Source organism: Pseudorca crassidens, chromosome 13, assembly GCF_039906515.1.
Source record: "Pseudorca crassidens isolate mPseCra1 chromosome 13, mPseCra1.hap1, whole genome shotgun sequence".
NCBI classification, from domain to species: Eukaryota; Metazoa; Chordata; class Mammalia; order Artiodactyla; family Delphinidae; genus Pseudorca; species Pseudorca crassidens.
Genome location: NC_090308.1, coordinates 73,826,981 through 73,842,689, shown reverse-complemented (window position 1 = coordinate 73,842,689; position 15,709 = coordinate 73,826,981). Strand labels below are relative to the sequence as shown.

Here is a 15,709-nt window from a genome sequence, read left to right as displayed (position 1 = left end):
CACATAGAAGTGATATCACATGATATTTGTCTTTGTCTGACTGACTTCACTTAATATGATAATCTCTAGGTCCATCCATGTTGCTGCAAATGGCATTATTTCATTCTGTTTTATGGCTGAGTAATATTCCATTGTATGTGTGTATTTACCACATCTTCTTTAGCCATTTGTCTGTCATTGGACACTTAGGTTGCTTCCATGTCTTGGCTGTTGTGAATAGTGCTGCTATGAACATTGGGGTGCATGTATCTTTTTGAATTATTTCTCTGGATATATTCCCAGGCAGGAGTGGGACTGCAGGATCGTATGGTAGCTCTATTTTTAGTTTCTGCAGGAACCTCCATACTGTTCTCCATAGTGGCTGCACCAATTTACATTCCCACCAACAGTGTAGGAGGGTTCCTTTTTCTCCACATCCTCTCCAGCATTTATTGTTTGTAGACTTTCTAATGATGGCCATTCTGACCGGTGTGAGGTGCACACGCTGTAGGTTGAAAAAGGGACTGGAAGAGGAGGTAGATTCTGAGAGTCAGGGAACTTGCACAGCAGAGATCTAGAGAGCTGGCCCAAGGAGTAAAGGTCATGTTGTGTATAGAAACAGTGGTCCTGAGAATTGCATAATTAAGACGATGTACAGTGTGAAGAATATAGTCAATAACTATGTAATATCTTTGTATGGTGGCATTAAAAAGCAGTTATTTATTTCTTGTATAACTACTTAGATGTACTGACGTTGTGCTAGGCTGTCCCTGAAAAACGATGATTAATTGCAGGGATGGGCATGCACTGAGACACAGAGCAGCACAAGGAAACTGACTTTCCATGTCTTCTTTGTGATGGTCAGCTTAATTTCTCCTTTCATGCTCTCTTTGGTTATTTCCTCTCTTACCTTCAATCCCCCAGATCAGGAGAAATACAGATCTTGAGCCCCCCATCCTGTTCAGTTTCTCACAGTCAGGATAAAAGTGGTTTTATAGAAGGTACATCAATGCTTTCCTCTGAAAGGAGCCGTAGAGGTCAGGGTGAATGATGGGCATGATGGTGCTTAATGACTTCCCTGTGTAATCAGAGGTTGATATCATTGATTTTTCCGTCCTTCAGCCAGCCAGTAAGCCACCCAGAGTGCCCCTCCTGGGACTAGAATAGCACTGGGTCACTATCATAGCTTCTCTGGGAATTAGGGCAACAGAGGGCTGTCACAGGACCTGCCAAGCCTTGTACAGGGGGACATCATCTCTTGGAAAGCTCCCTAGGAGACAAAGTTTTGAGTAGACTCTGAAACCTATAACGTGTATTTATACAACGGGAGAGAGCCGAAAAGCCTTTACAGGTAGGAGCACACGCGACAATTGATGTGAGAAAAGGAGATCAAGTTGGCCTCACAGTGTTAAACGACACTTTTCTCAAAAAAAAAAAGACCCTAAAACTTCCCAAAATTGCAATCTGCTTTAATTTTAAACTTAATAAATGTTGTTCTGTCAACTCCCTGACTTGAAATGAAAGTTGCATTAACCAAAGATGTGCATTTAGATGTAAGTTTAAATAAAGCACCTCTAAAGAAGACTAAAATTCTATGTAATTTTACATAATTAACTGTAGCTATTTTGTCATACTACAATTTTCTGCTTTGCTCCGTGTGTCTACAATTTTGATGTTCGTCAGGGATTTGGATGGTTTATTTCAGTGCAAGCTTAGCCACATTTGTAGGGTGCAGATGGTAATTACTCTCTACCTAAAACCAGACAAGATGCACCAAGTTTTCAGTTTGATGACACTTGGAAAATTTTTAGCAAAGAAAATAATGAATGCTCTTCAAATCTGGACACAAATAGTGAGGGCAAAAGTAGTTTCAAAAGGTGACTTTTATTTCTGCCTCTGTTCTGCCTTTCCCGCTCTCCAGGCTTTTCATTGGTGAGAAATTGATTGAGCATATTGACACGAGCATTTCTGAAAAGGCTGAGACGACTATACAATGTCAAGGGCTAATATGGTTTTGATTACCAAAAAATATGTTTTCAAGAGTCTATCTTTAGGAAATATTTATTTTCTTGTCTCTTCAAATAAAAGATCGTGCAGAATGTGAAAGTCTGAAGTTCTCAGAGTCTTGGATGCAATTTTTTTTCTCATTCCCTTTCCATCACACGTGAAAATTAATATTTTATATTTTCTATGCTTTGGGTGTAGAATATTCTTCATGGACTAATTTCCCTGAAGTTAGAAAAGCTGACCTCATTCTATAAGCATTGTTGTGCAAACTGTATTATTGCAAGCCTAGCACAGGGCTGTGGCCAAGGTGGTTACAAAAGAAATGTAGGATCAAGTCCATGCCTTCCAGAACATACAATCCAGTTCAGCAGAAGGAGTACAGCAGTCTCTTAAAGTTTTCTTTTAAAAAGAACATATATCTGAATCACTTTGCTCTATACCTGAAACTAACACAACATTGTAAATCAACTATACTTCAATAAAAAATTTTTTTAAAGTTCCATCTGAGAATAAAGAAAACTCTCATCTAATCTAATCTAATAAAATTTAATTAAGTAACAAAAAAGTTTTCTTCTAAAATAGATGAACTTGACTCTCTGAAGGTCTGAGGAGGTCTACATAAATATATCGAGATCAAGAGTACGAAGAGTTGTTAATATGGCAAAAATTTTGTAGGTGGCTTGGAGGTGACAAACATATGGGTGACCCTGTGCTTGATAGAGTCCTACAGCTTCACAGTGAGCACTGGGGCTACTTCTGAGGACCCCAGAATGGCTGTTACCTTCTGTTCTTGACACACACGGAGGAAGTGAGGTGAAAGTTACAAGGAATTCACCAATACGCCCAACCTTCCTTATGACATTTGGAATGACTAATGACCGTCCTACAGTTATGTTCTGCAGCTTCCTTTTTTCTTTTTAAATCCAAGTGTGTATAAGTCATGTGCAGTCAGATCTAGGCAGTGTTTATCACTTACATATTTGTATTTTTGCTGTGAAATGAAACATGCAGTGACCCCAAACCTGAAACTAACAGGACCAACTGAGGAAAGAACAGCTAGCTAATATCCTCAAAACACACCACAACTAAGCAGGGCTCTGAAATGGACTACTGGCTTACAAAGATGCACAGATAATAGAATGAGGCATCGCTGTTGAGTCTGAAACGGGGTATTTGATGGATAGAGGGAGGAAGGAGATCCAGGTCCTTTCTGTCTTGATGTGGGGTGGGGAGGTCCTGAGTCATGAAACGGTGGGCAGAGGACAGCCCTGCTCTCTGATTGTTCAAAATAATCTTCAGACAAGTATTATTCTACAAGTATCTATTTCAGAGGTAAGTAGAACCTCTTTTCCTTCATTTTTGTTTCTTCAGTCTTCTTTGTTACAGCCACTTACACCACAGTGAGTGAACCCAGTCATTTTTCAGGAGCCTCAAACTCTGTGGCTCTTGGCTGACATTAAAACCCAAACTTGTTCACGCTGTAAAAACAGACGCCCGATAACAGGAACAAGAGTTGGCAATTCAGAGAAAGATAGATTTGCTCCTACTGTGGCTTTCCCTGTATAATCAGTGAACCTGTTGAAAACAAAGTTGGGGTCAGGAATTCATTCTGAATGGGAGGCTATAATATGACACCCTTGGAAATATTTGAAAAGCAAATGATCTCACTGCAACTCGTATTAGTCCTTCAGGTATAATCACTCAAAGACGCCTTATGGCATATGCAGTTTGTGTTTTTATTAATACAGAGTGTGTTTCAGTTTTCTGCAAGCCAATTTCAGTCTGGAGGCCAGTGCCATAAACTTGAACCTGGAATAATCAAAGCAGAAATTTCCCTGTTGTTTGGCATTGAGCTCTACTCATTAGCCGTTAATGAGGCAGGAGTTGTAGAGCCAAGTCCCGTGCTGGCCGGTTGGCTTTATATGGAGAGAACCATCTTTCAAAGGCATGGATTGAAAGCCCATCTCTAGGTAAACATCAGACAGATGCCTATCATGGGACGCAATTTGATCCTGAGGAAGAGTATTGATGCTGAGGTTACTGTAGCCCCTACCTATAACTGGGCAAAAAAATGCCAAATATGGCCTGCTGTCTAGAACAGCCCTGGCATCTGTCCATAGGTGTAGTCAGCAGCATTTCCCTTTCATGGTAAGAGGAAAATCTAAAAAACAAAAAGTAGATAAAGTTACCTATATATGAAAGTCCAGTTTTCACTTAAAAACCAGTGTCCTATTGACCTAAAAGTGATATTTCGTTCTGCATAGAATGTTTTATTACACAGTACTTTCAGTGTTGTTCTTGGTTTTCAAATATTGTGTCATAAAAATCTCCCATTTTCCCATTTCATAATATATTGCTGTCTAATCTATAAAGAGTAGACAGCAAAGTACAGAAGTCAATTTATGCATCCCTACATTCGTCCATCCATCCATCCATCCATCCATCCATCCATCCATCCAGACTTCTAATACACTTTCTGAGGGAGTAATTTATCCTTGCTGTGTTCGTGTTCTCTTTGCTGACTCCTTAGTTTTTTGAAATCTGGCTTCCAATCTGCTATTCTCCCCATATCGCTCTCTCAGAGATGACCAGGTTAACCTTCATGTCCAATGTCTATCCTCAATCCCCAGCCTGAAGACAGAAAGGAAGGAAGGCAGAACTTCAGAGGTGAGCCATCTCCTGGGTGCCCTGGCCCTCTGCTGGCAGGAAGGCAGGCATGACAAACCTTGTCCCTACCCACCCCCAGCAAGAGAGCTGTTGCAGGGCTGTATTTGAGCAAATAACCAAATGCTCTCTCTTCCAAATACTTTTCCTTTTCCTTCCATGACTGATGATCCTGGCTCCTCTTCAACCTAATGACCCTTTCAGAGTTGGATGCAAAATTTGTTGGGTTCAATGCAAAATGGAAATATGGGTTCCCTTGTTCAGAAAGCAGGAAAAAGTACCATGAAAGACACTCAAATATAAAGCTTTTTCCTTTCTCATGCAGTTTCTCTCTTCACTTGTGATGGTATCTTTTAATTTGCTATTGTTGGGCTTCCCTGGTGGCGCAGTGGTTGAGAGTCCGCCTGCCGATGCAGGAGACACGGGTTCGTGTCCCGGTCCGGGAAGATCCCACATACCGCGGAGCGGCTAGGCCCGTGAGCCATGGTTGCTGAGCCTGCGCGTCCGGAGCCTGTGCTCCACAACGGGAGAGGCCACAGCAGTGAGAGGCCCACATACCGCAAAACAACAACAACAAAAAATTTGCTATTGCTATTTAATGTCATTCTAAATAAAGAAAAATTTAAATTAAAAATTTTTAGCATGAATTTTACCATTTATCTTTATATTCTACACCAATTTTTAAATGCAAATTTAAGAGCATTTAGTTTACATGTAGAATCATTGAAATTACGCAATTAGGATTTTTTAGCTGATACACGCGTATGTATTTCATTCTCACCAGAGCAGTGGAATCACCGCACAAAACAAACTGCTGTTTTTAAAATTCACTTTTTGATATACACACATGCTACCAACACCCTACCATTGACGAGTAAGGAAGGACTGAAAGAAAGGAAATGTGGGTCGCCTTAGCGCTCCCTTTCCTTCTATGTCGTTATTTTTGGCTAATACAAGGAAGTAACACAAGTAAGACAGGATATAAGAAGCTTTCATGGTTATTCTGGTTCTTAGAATGGCATCAGTTTCTTTCAAACCAGCAAATTCTTGTTTGAACAGAAATCATGGCCTCTTGGGGCTTTCAGTCTTCCTCCCGTCTCTCTTCCTCAGTCGAAGATCACCTGGTATTCACTTTGAGTCTTGCAGAACTCTCTCCTACACATCGTGGGCACTGGAACTCTGTGTCGAGAGTCAGCATGACATGTAACGGGAAGGCGAGGAAGTGTGAACATGTATAGGGTGCATAGTTCCTTTCCTTACTCATGTGCTCCATGGTCCCATCCAACTTTTGTTACAGACACAAATTCAGAGATCAAATTATAAGAATTTTGAGACTGTAGTAGCAGAGCATTTCACTGGGCTTGGAGCCCTTGAGACAGCACGGGTCACACCCATGAAGCTGGCCCTAGACTCTTTCTGGTTTCTCTCTTTCATCCATCCACCTATCGGTGTCATGTCTAATTCTGTTATCTACTTCTCTTTCTAGATTCTATTCACCCTTAGTGATTCAATCTATATCTCTAGCTCTAGCTCCCAGGTTTTCCCCAGGCTCTGAATATCCAAGTGCCTGCCGAACCCATCTCAACACATAACATATCTAAAACGAAAGCCATCATTTTCCTCCTAAAGCTGTTCCTTCCTGCTTCTGCTACTAAAACCAAACTTCTCAGTCAGTTGGTCCTCAGTGTGCACAGGGCTGATAATGTAGTAGCTGCTCAGTACACACCACTTTATTGTTCATTCTGAAAATCTGCTCCCAGTTACACATTTGCAGCCTTCAATCTCAGCCATGCAAAAGCTGGCTGTTCTGCGGGTAGATACCCATGTCTCTATTTCTATTCTCTTCCACTTTAAAAATTATTCTTATAGTATATCTTCAAGACATTGTACAGAAGCAATGAATCAATATAACATGTAACCATCCATTTCTACTTAACACTCACTGAAAGCTTTTAACAGAAAAGGCATTGATATTAATAGTTAAAATGGATACTGGGGCTTGGAGTAGCTCATATGCTCACAACTTTGCCTTTCAATCATTCTTGAAGAAGCAGTTTCATTTCTTCTTTTCTATTTCTAGATTTTTATATATATGTACTTAAAAAAAACTGCCAGTGGGCCTCAGACTTAATCCCTTTCAAAGCCACATTGGCTACTATCTTGCTGTTTGTACTCTTTGTTGCAAGAATTGTAATTGGATGGACTTTAATTATGGTATCTTGATATTTTCAGTGCTTCCCACTTCTGGATAGAACATAAAAACAATGGCAGTATTTTGTGTTGTTTTTCTGGCACTTCCAGTTCAGACTAGAACCCAAGAAAGGTTCAAGAGTATTAAAAACCACAATAACAACAAAAAGAGAAACAGAACTAATAAAGAACTATAGGGGTTTAGATTATTTCAAACCTTATGCTGGTATTTAGTTTCTATTTAAGGGAGATGCAAGTCAGTTTCTGTTTTTATGGGACCCTCCAAGCCAGTTGCTAGCCATCTTTGCTCTAGGTTTGGCAAGTGGAAAGACTAAGCTGCCTTCTTGCTTAACTGGGGCACAGGCAGTCATTAACTGCTTGCAACACGGAGGTAGAATTTTTACTTATTTCAGATGGCCCAGGCACTGGAAATAATGTGCTACTTGTAATAATAAATCCAAAGAAATGCCAAAATAACATGTGGCTTCCAAAGGTTGCCCAGAGAGCTATTAGGCACAAGAGATAGGAAGCCAACTTTGAATCCAGTATCAACCTCTTCATCCAAATATGCATTCCGGCAGAAATAAAAGTGCTAGTTATTTGTGAAATTTGAAAGTCAGATTTCAAATAAGTCTTACTTCTAGGCTGTTCTAAGATATATTTCATTCATGGTAATCTTCTAATTTGAGGGTACCCCAAACTATTTTACACTATTCCTTTAAACAGTCTTAACAGTCCTGTGACATTTCATTATGCAACATCAAAGCCAATAAGGTAAGATGCTACTCAGTTCAAAAAACTTGATGAAATTTTTGCTGCATTTAGCACTGTTATAAAACAGCAGTAAAAGGAATAACTCCTACCATAAAAAATGAATCCTCTTTGAGGTTAAAATAACATAGGCTTATGAATAATTAAAGGAGAATACAGTATAGTATATAGTTCTATATTGTATAAAATACAGAATAATATAGTATTTAAAATGAGGTCAGAAGAGGAAGAAGCCAGGTCCCTGTGGGGAGGAGAAAGTGAGGCTTAAACAGTCTTTCTTCTTGGAAAGTTGATATAAAGACCAGAGAGGGCATCCTCAGAGGACTTGTGGAACACAGAATTCCTAAGGGGATTTAGACATTGATAGATGTTGCATGATATTTTTGCATTTCTTTAGCTGTAAAAGGACAAGACATTTTCAAAGACTGAGCAGTGTGGAATAGTAAAGAATTGGGATGTGACATGGATTATAGAGGAATTTAAGAGTTTGAAGAGTAGCTTGTCTTGATATAGTAAAAAATTACTTCTTAATGGGAGTGGGGTGACAGAGGGACATAAGAAAGGTCTATTCAGACTCTATTTTTAATTGGATTCTCTTTTTAATATTGAGTTGGAGGAGTCCTTTATATATTCTAGATACAAGTCCTTTATCAGATACATGATTTACATATCAGATTTCTCCCATTCTGTGGATTATCTGTTCACTTTTTTTTCATAGTGTACTTTGAAGCGTGAAACTTTTAAATTTTGAAGTCCAGTTTATCTATTTGTTTCTCGTGTTGCTCGTACTTTTGGTATCATATCTAATAGTCATTTACCAGACCTAAGGCCGTGAAGTTTTACGCCCATGTTTTTTTTCTAAGAGTTTTACAGTTTCTTACATTTAAGACTTCAATCAATTTTGACTTTATTTTTGTATGTGGTGTGAGGTTGTATATTTTTGCATGTGGTTATCCATCTGTCCCAGCGCGATTTGTTGAGAAGATTATTGTTTCATCATTGGATGGACCTGACACCCTTGTCAAAAACCAGTTGACCATAGATGCATGGGTTTATTTCTGGACACTCAATTCGATTCCATTGATCTCTATGTCTGTCCTTATGCGAACACCACACGGTACTGATTACTCATGCTTTGTAGTAAGTTTTGAAATGGAGAAGTGTGATTCCTCCTACTTTGTTGTTCTTTTTCAGGATTGTTTTGGTTATTTCAAGTCACTTGCAATACATGTGAATTTTAGAATCTGTCCATTTCTACACAGAAGTCAGGTGTGGAGGATTGTAAGGATTGTAGATTAGTTTGGGGGGTATTGTCATCTTTTTTTTTTTTTTTTTTTTGCCATCTTAACAACACTAAGCCTTTATATCCATGAACATAAGATGTTTTTCCATTTAGTTGGATCTTTAATTTTTTTTGACAACGTTTTGTAGTTTTCAGAGTATACATTTCATACTTCTTTTGATAACTTGTTCCTATTTTATTCTTTTTGATGCTAGTGTGAATAAAATTGTTTCCTTAATTTCATTTTTGGACTGTTTTTAAAAACTTTTATTTTATACTGGCGTATAGCTGATTTACAATGTTGTGTTGATTTCATGTGTACAGCAAAGTGTTTCTGGACTGTTTATTGTATAGAATTACAAGTGATTTTTGTGATTGATCTTATATCTTGCAACTTTGCTAAGCTCATTTATTCTAATAGTTGTTTAGTGGATTCCTTAGGATTTTCTACATACAGGATCGTGTCATCTGCTAATAGAGTTTTACTTTTTCCTTTTTCAATCTGTATCAGGAAAATCTTATTGTTATCTTAGTTCTGGAGGGTAGGTATATAGTCCAGGAATACAAAATGATCAGGTATTTTGTTCTGTCTCTCTTAGGTGCTTTCTAATCTCATTTCACCTTATTTGTATGGCCTGTCATAAAGATGCCTGCGTTTGTGACATTCACTGTTATTCTTACATCCCTTTTGAATAAGGTATAACTTCCTACACTGGATAAGCCCCATCTCATCAAGGTCAATGACACCTCTGACAATAAAACTACCAAATGTTAATGTATATCTATAACCCTGGGCCCAGATTACAGATGATTCCAGGTGTTCAGTATATTAGGTCCCTTCCTCTTTACGTTGCAATTCAATACATAATAGTTTTTTTGTGGTGGTGTTTTTTGGCCACGCCATGTGGCTTGCAGGATTAGTTCCCTGACCAGGGATTGAACCCGGGCCCCCTGCAGTAGAAGTGCAGAGTCCTAACCACTGGACCACCAGGGAATTCCCTAAATATAGTTTGCCTTTCATTCACAATCTATACAACCACTAGCAGAGGAAAATTTTATGCGTGATTTTTCTCACCATCTGTTATTTTTTACAGTTACACAGTGTTTGTAGTTCATTTTCCTCCGAGTCCATCACATTTAAATATTAAACCCACTCGATGAGGTCAACAGGTTTTCTAACAAAAATGTTTTCCTTAATCTTCACTGAGATATGTTTTGTGTCTCATTCTTTCAGTAGCATGTTACCAGCTTTAATGTCTAAAAACATTCCACTGAATTATGCTTTTGTGGTTACTTTTGATAACTAAAAGTTTAAAATAAATTTTGCATAACTAACTTCTCTGTTAAGGACATTTCTAACCACCAGCAATATGGTTTATTCTTCATTTTCCAGAGTTGCAAACTGGTGGGCCCTGTAATTCCCATAGCATCTATTTTATTGATAATGGCTATGTTCTTGGAAAAGGTGTTTCATATTTTACATATTTAGTGTAATCCTCTGAGGCTTGAGGAAATTCCTAACACCTGATAAAATAAGGTAAACGTGTCATATGTTTTCTACATGTTATTTGCTCTGTTTTTATTAAATTCAGTCTAACTTGTGGTAAATTGCAACCCATGCAGTAAAGAGCCTATTTAATGGTCAAAAGATTTATTATGATAATGATGACATAGTCCAGGAAGAAGAAGCAAATGTTGAAAATGTTTGCCATCATCCTTGATGCATTTTTGACAATCATGGGCTCCAGACTAAAAAGTACCTCTTTTTTATTCCTTTCAACCTTCGAATCTCTTTAATAAGATTTTGAAGATATAATATTAATTTATAATACTCATCGTTCTGGAAAAGCAAGACATAAATTATGGCTTTTCAGTTTTCGTTCTGATAAAGTTGTGTAGGAAGGAAAGTTGTAAGAAAGTTATTGAAATAGATAATAAATGGCATTTGAAATCCCTTCTCATCTAGAGAGCCTATGATTCTAATTGTAAGGAGCCAAGGGTTATCTTCATTAGATTTGAAATATATTTTTTTGGTATTACTAACGTCTACTCTATGCATGCGTTTCACTGAAAATCCCTACATAAAATACTTTCAAGTGCCACCAGTGAGGTAGTAACGCCTTGCGTTTGCATAGAATCTCTGCAGATGCTTCAGTCAAGCACGCAAACTACTGCCCTGACCTGTACCTCCCATCTATCCAAATGTCCATCCCACTCTCTAGGGGATTACATCTTCCTCAGTTCTCTCTTCTCTCTGCCACAGCCCTGGAAGTCTTCTCTGTCTTGAAAATTATAGAAAATAAGAACAAAACCCACTTCAATTTGAAATGGCTGTTTACTTACAAAAAAAAAATTGAAAGAACCAGTGTGTCAATGAATGAAATGTAAAAATCAAAGGATCCTTACTAATAAAATTGAATTATTATTAGACTATTTTGTTCATAAATTTAGTGAATTGTTTGTTCTTGTCTTTTACCAAGTCTTCTAAAAGAATGTTAGGTATTTCTCTCATAGGTAAAGAGTTCCTGACATGTAATAAGAATATTTGCACTGTTGCATCATTTTTATAAACATTTTCCTATTTGTTTTTCAGTTTGCAAACAATTTGGTTTTAAGTGCATAGAAAACAATTTTTTATGTAACCAATTATATAAAAACTTCATTCTTCAAATGACTACATAGTTTAAATACTCTTGTGCATAATAAAATTAAGTTCATTAACAATTTTCAAGGGTGCCATAGTTTCTCAAATTTTGCATTTAAATATTCAGTTAACTTAAAATTTGTGTTTATAGTATGAGGTGAGAATTTAAGCTCTTTTTCCAAAATATTCATCTCTTTTAAAATAATTTTTTGTATAAATTTAGTTAGTTATTTTCAGCTGCCTTGGGTCTTGCTGCCACGGACAGGCTTTCTCTATTTGTGGCGAGTGGGGCTCTTCTTCCTTGTGTTGAGTGGGCTTCCCATCGTGGTGGCTTTTCTTGTTGCAGAGCACAGGCTCTAGGCATGCAGGCTTCAGTAGTTGTGGCGAGTGGGGCTCCTCTTCCTTGTGTTGCGTGGGCTTCCCATTGTGGTGGCTTTTCTTGTTGCAGAGCACAGGCTCTAGGCATGCAGGCTTCAGTAGTTGTGGCATGTGGGCTCAGTAGTTGTGGCTCGCAGGCTCTAGAGCGCAGGCTCAGTAGTCGTGGCTCACAGGCTTAGTTGCTCTGTGGCATGTGGGATCTTCCCGGACCAGGGCTCGAACCCATGTCCTCTGCATTGGCAGGTGGATTTTTAACCACTGTACCACTAGGGAAGTCCCTAAAATAATTTTCGGATAGGAGCACATTCATAGGGTTCAAAATTCCTAACATGTAAAATAACGTGGGCTTAATGTACAGACAATTGTTATTTTTTTCCTTATAATAGACATTCTATCTTGAGAATTATTTTTCTGTATTTTGTTGAATAGGAAGATAGATTTTGAACAATTATTTAGAAAGTCATATTTTATCTACCAGTACTTTTATACCACAATTTTCTTATTCATGAGCTCTTGATTTTACTCTCTTAATCAGTCGGCAGATATTTACAAGTAATGTTTTTTTCAAGAAGTTAACATAGGTGGTGTAGTGGGCTGAATGGTGGCCCCAAAGATATGTCCACATCCTAATCCCCAGAACCTGTGATCATTACCTTATATGGCAAAAGATCAAATATTGCCTCGTATGGCAAAAGATGTGATGAAGCTGAGGAAGAAGGAATCCTGGATTATCTAGGTGAACCCAATGCAATCACATGTCTCCTTATTACAGGGAGGCTGAGGGAGTTTGGACAGACATGAAGAGGAGAAGACAGTAGGAAGAAAGAGGCAGAGATTGGACTGATGGAGCTATAAGCCAAGGAACCCCAAGGATGGCTGGCAGCCATCAGAAGCTGGGAGAGGCAAGGAGTAGTTCTTCCTCTGAGCCTCCCGAGGGCACGTGGCCTAGCTGACACCTTGATTTTGAACTTTTGGCTTTCAGAACTGTGAGAAAATAAATTTCTGGTGTTTTAAGCCACGAACATTGTGGTAATTTGTTCCAGAAGTCCCAGGAAACTAATAAGGTGAACACTGATATAATAAATGAGAATGTCTTTAGAAAACAAACTTATGGTTACCAAAGGGGAAAGGGGGTGGAGGAGGGATAAATTAGGAGTTTGGGGTTAGCAGATGCAAACTATTATGCATAAAATAGGTAAACAACAGGGTCCTACTGTATAGCACATGGAACTATATTCAATATCCTGTAATAAACCATAATGGAAAAGAATATGAAAATATGTATACATATGTATAACTGAATCACTTTGCTATACGCTAGAAACTAACACAACATTGTAAATCAACTATACTTAAATCAAAAAAAAAAAAAAAAACAGAGAGAGAGAATGTCTTTTTCTGCCCTAACGTATGAGCTACAAATTGGCAAGGTATAAAATTGGGGGGTTACACCCTTATTCTGATAATATTCTCTGGACGTTGCTTTATTGACTATTATCCTTGACCATCATTCTTTTTAAGGGAACATATATTTTCTTCCTGATTATTTATAGGATCTTTTTCCTTCCTCCTTTTTTTGGTAAAACTTTTTCAAGGGTGTGCTTTTCATTGATAATTTTCTACTATAGAGTGAGCCTTTTAACATACCTACAGAGGTTATTTCCTTCAGCTCAGAATAGTTTGTTCTATAAAGGCTTTGTATTAGTCTGTCCAGGCTGCTGTAACAAAATACCATAGACTGAGTGGCTTATAAGCAACATAAATTTATTTCTCACAGTTCTGGAGGCTGGGGAGTCCAAGATCAAGGTGCTGGCAGATTCAGTGTCTGGTGAGGAAAGACGTCTTTCTGATTGTATGCTTTCTTGTTCATAGACAGCTGTGGCATTGCTATAACCTCGCACAGCGGAAGGGTCCAGAGTACTCCCAGACCTCTTCTATAAGGGCACTAATCCCTTTCCCAAATCTAATCACTCATCACTTCCCAAAGGCCCTCACCTCCAAATACCATCCCATTGGGGGTTTGGTTTCAGCATGTGAATTTTGGGGGGAAATAAACATTCAGCCCATTGCAGGCTCTGGTTATTATTTTTATTTATTTTGAGCTTTTCTTTATGAACACTGTGTCTTATGTTGGTCCTCTTCTCTGACCTCGATCTCCATGATCCTTCTATCATTTTCATCCTTATTGTCCTTTTTCTCCATCTTCTTGGATGGCTCTTTGTTCTCCGTAATATTGTTTCCATTTTCTGCAACAGTTCTTATGTTCCTTACATAATGTTTCCAGTGTTGATTTTTATTCAGCTCTCATGTTGTTAGCTCTGTTTCAGTCCTTTCTAATTTCAAGTTGTCTTTTCTATCTTGTTTTTTTTTTTACTTATGATTTTTCTAATCTTGTTTATAGAGGTTTTATCTTGTTCTTAGTTGAAGATGCTGAGCATTTTCCTGAAAAGTTCTTTTGAATCCTGTATTAGATCGTTTCAGAGATACACTCTTCTTCTGTATCATTCAGATATTTTCTCATACAATTACATCCTTTTTCTTACTAAATTATATTTAATATTCTCATTAAAATGACAGATAGCCTAAAGAAGTTTACAGCAAAGGAAAGTAATTCTTTGCCTCATTTTGGCTTAACTCTGACCATTTAATTTCTGCTGTCCAAGGACAACACTTCTGAACTCTTTCATTTAGTTTCTTCTGGTAATTACCTTCTTGGTTTAAATAACATGCTTATATTGCTATCTCTTTAATTTATTGTTTTGTCTTTATCGTCATACTATGGGATATGAGGATTATCTCCTTAATATTATCTCTCTAATATACCTCTCCCTGCATATCCCAAAACAGTATTTTCATAATTTTTCTATCAATCAGTATTTAATGTTTACATTATCATGACTATGTATATATCCCTCATTAGCCATGTAATATCACATAAATACAATTGTTTTGCTCTCCCTAATACTTATTATTTGATTGATTTTCATTTTTATCATTAATTCATACTTATTTTCACTGAAGATTAATCTCCTCTCAATTTATCAGTCTTATTTATCTCCTGGAGATGTCCTTTCTGGAATCCCTCCTACTTTGATTGGGACTGTGTGCTCTCTGGACCAGCAGCACAGCTATCATCTTGAGACTTTGCTTTCCCGCTATGTTAAATTCCCCTTCACCATCATCACCATCATCACCCCCTTCATCAGAATTCACTTTACTGTTTTGAGCCCTTTCTTTCCTGGACTCTTGTGTACCTCTTTCTTAGTTTCTTACCTTGCTTCAGTAGAGCTTATTTTCCAGGAACTTCTAAGAAAAGTTGTAAGTGAAGTAACATTTTGAGAATTCACAGGTCAAAAAAATTTTTTTATTATTCTGCCCTCACACTTTTTTGCTCCTTTGGCAGGATATAGAATTACAGTTTCCAAATATTTTTCTTTTATAATTTGACGTCCTCACTATATTTATTTGTGGAGTCTAGTGTTACTTTTGGGAGGCTTTTAGGACCTTCATCTCTGAGGTTCTTGAATGTCACAACCAAGTAACTTGGGAAGTGTCTGTTCATTCATTTAGTTGTGTGAAGTAGACCTTCGATATGGGAGATCATGCTATCTGGGTCTAGAAATTTATATTTTAATTTGATATTTTTCTCTTTTATATTTTCTCTAATCTTTCTTGTCCTTTCTTTACTTGGATATTGACCATGCTGGTTTTTATCTCTAATATTCTTATGTTTTCGCTATTTTCCATCTTTTGTCCTTTTGGTCCTTCCTGGCAGATTTTCTCAATTTTTTTTT

The 15,709-nt window shown here is 37.6% G+C and overlaps 1 protein-coding gene and 1 non-coding gene across 2 annotated transcripts in view; one reads left to right on the top strand and one right to left on the bottom strand.

Annotated features, from left to right (window-relative positions):
* BCKDHB (branched chain keto acid dehydrogenase E1 subunit beta) overlaps positions 1-15,709 on the top strand; it is a 293,140-nt gene that overhangs the window by 250,952 nt on the left and 26,479 nt on the right. The window lies entirely within an intron of this gene.
* On the bottom strand, positions 9,815-9,887 carry TRNAR-UCU (transfer RNA arginine (anticodon UCU)). Its single transcript has one exon. It is a non-coding gene; the product is annotated as a tRNA-Arg (tRNA).